Here is a 2432-nt window from a genome sequence, read left to right as displayed (position 1 = left end):
CTATTCAGATAGCTGCTGGAGACGGGCTGAGCCGGGCTGGGCCGGGCTGAGCCGGGCCCGGGCCGGGCCGGGCCGGGCGGGCCGGGCTTTTACCTGGAGAAATGGGATGATCCTCTTCTTTGGGTCTTTCTGCCCTCCCTCGATTGGAACTTGTCAAGAATCTGCATCTGTGGAGCAAGCAGAGAAAGAACACAGAGCTGTTTATGATTTAGCTTTCAATTGAACATCTGTATATAACATGATGCCATTTTGGTGAATGCTTTATAAGGAGTTTATTTCAGCATACTGTAGGTGGCTGCAGCCGTGGCAGTGTTATAACAACTCAACTACCATTATGAATGGCTTCTTTGGGTTGTTAGGCACTTGAGACAAATGGGTGGACTTTTTTCAAACTGAGAGATCAGCCATTTGAAAAATGTGACAGCCACTCATACTAACACAATGACTTCTAGCATGAAAGTCAACGTAGGGGGCGGGGACCACCAGGGGCCATTGAGGGCATTCCAGGGGGGCCCCAGGCAAATTGATGAATTGTTAAATGTTACTTATTTATTTCATTTACCGGAATTCAACACAATTTGAGAACGATAGTTTCACTGTAATCCATCTATTACAATACATAGTTCTGAATTCTGGACACACCAAAATTATATCTAACAATAAAACAATCTCAGATTTGGGTCAGAGAGATCAAATGGGGGTCTGTGGCCCTAATGTGGACTACATTTTGGGGGTCCATCATGTAATTTAAAAAAAAGAAGAAAAAAGTAGAGAATCACTGTATTAGGGATGTAATCACTGTATTTTTATGATTGAGAGACATCAACACATCAGGTAATATATTTTCTTCCCGAAGTTGATAAACAGGGCTTTGCATGCCACCCTTCATCATGCTATATTTCACTTAGCGAGTTGACTCAAATGCCTCAATCGCCCATGCGCATCATGAGCACATATACCAAAAATCATAGCCTGTCAACACGCCTCTGTTCCCCAGGGCGCACTTGGCTCAGTGAGCCGAAGGGGCGTGGCTCAGCAGGTGTACTGTAGGAGTGTGTCTGCCCTCAGAGGTCAGCAGGTGTACTGTAGGTGAGTGTGTCTGCCCTCAGAGGTCAGGAGGTGCACTGTAGGTGAGTGTGTCTGCCCTCAGAGGTCAGCAGGTGTACTGTAGGTGAGTGTGTCTGCCCTCAGAGGTCAGGTCAGGAGGTGTACTGTAGGTGAGTGTGTCTGCCCTCAGAGGTCAGCAGGTGTACTGTAGGTGAGTGTGTCTGCCCTCAGAGGTCAGGAGGTGTACTGTAGGTGAGTGTGTCTGCCTCAGAGGGCAGGAGGTGTACTGTAGGTGAGTGTGTCTGCCCTCAGAGGTCAGGTCAGGAGGTGTACTGTAGGTGAGTGTGTCTGCCCTCAGAGGTCAGGAGGTGTACTGTAGGGTGAGTGGTGTCTGCCCTCAGAGGGCAGGAGGTGTACTGTAGGTGAGTGTGTCTGCCCTCAGAGGTCAGGTCAGGAGGTGTACTGTAGGTGAGTGTGTCTGCCCTCAGAGGTCAGGAGGTGTACTGTGGTGAGTGTGTCTGCCCTCAGAGGTCAGGAGGTGTACTGTAGGTGAGTGTGTCTGCCCTCAGAGGTCAGGAGGTGTACTGTAGGTGAGTGTGTCTGCCCTCAGAGGTCAGGAGGTGCACTGTAGGTGAGTGTGTCTGCCTCAGAGGTCAGGAGGTGTACTGTAGGTGAGTGTGTCTGCCCTCAGAGGTCAGGAGGTGATACTGTAGGTGAGTGTGTCTGCCCTCAGAGGTCAGGAGGTGTACTGTAGGTGAGTGTGTCTGCCCTCAGAGGTCAGAGGTGCACTGTAGGTGAGTGTGTCTGCCCTCAGAGGTCAGGAGGTGTACTGTAGGTGAGTGTGTCTGCCCTCAGAGGTCAGGAGGTGTACTGTAGGTGAGTGTGTCTGCCCTCAGAGGTCAGGAGGTGTACTGTAGGTGAGTGTGTCTGCCCTCAGAGGTCAGGAGGTGCACTGTAGGTGAGTGTGTCTGCCTCAGAGGTCAGGAGGTGTACTGTAGGTGAGTGTGTCTGCCCTCAGACGTCAGGAGGTGTACTGTAGGTGAGTGTGTCTGCCCTCAGACGTCAGGAGGTGTACTGTAGGTGAGTGTGTCTGCCCTCAGAGGTCAGGAGGTGTACTGTAGGAGAGTGTGTCTGCCCTCAGAGGTCAGGAGGGTGTACTGTAGGTGAGTGTGTCTGCCCTCAGAGGTCAGGAGGTGTACTGTAGGTGAGTGTGTCTGCCCTCAGAGGTCAGGAGGTGTACTGTAGGTGAGTGTGTCTGCCCTCAGAGGTCAGGAGGTATACTGTAGGTGAGCGTGTCTGCCCTCAGAGGTCAGGAGGTGTACTGTAGGTGAGCGTGTCTGCCCTCAGAGGTCAGGAGGTGTACAGTAGGTGAGTGTGTCTGCCCT

General features: G+C 51.6%; 1 pseudogene across 1 annotated transcript in view; it reads right to left on the bottom strand.

Annotated features, from left to right (window-relative positions):
- LOC310793932 (SH3 and PX domain-containing protein 2A pseudogene) overlaps nt 1-2432 on the bottom strand; it is a 51165-nt pseudogene continuing 48733 nt past the window's right edge. The window contains exon 3 of the transcript in view: nt 1-167. The product of the transcript in view is annotated as an SH3 and PX domain-containing protein 2A pseudogene (transcript). The remainder of the gene's footprint in view (nt 168-2432) is intronic.

This window comes from Poromitra crassiceps (genome assembly GCF_964638095.1).
Source record: "Poromitra crassiceps genome assembly, chromosome: 19".
Taxonomy (NCBI): Eukaryota; Metazoa; Chordata; class Actinopteri; order Beryciformes; family Melamphaidae; genus Poromitra; species Poromitra crassiceps.
The sequence above is the reverse complement of the archived record's forward strand: the minus strand, read 5'-3'. Positions and strand labels throughout refer to the sequence as shown.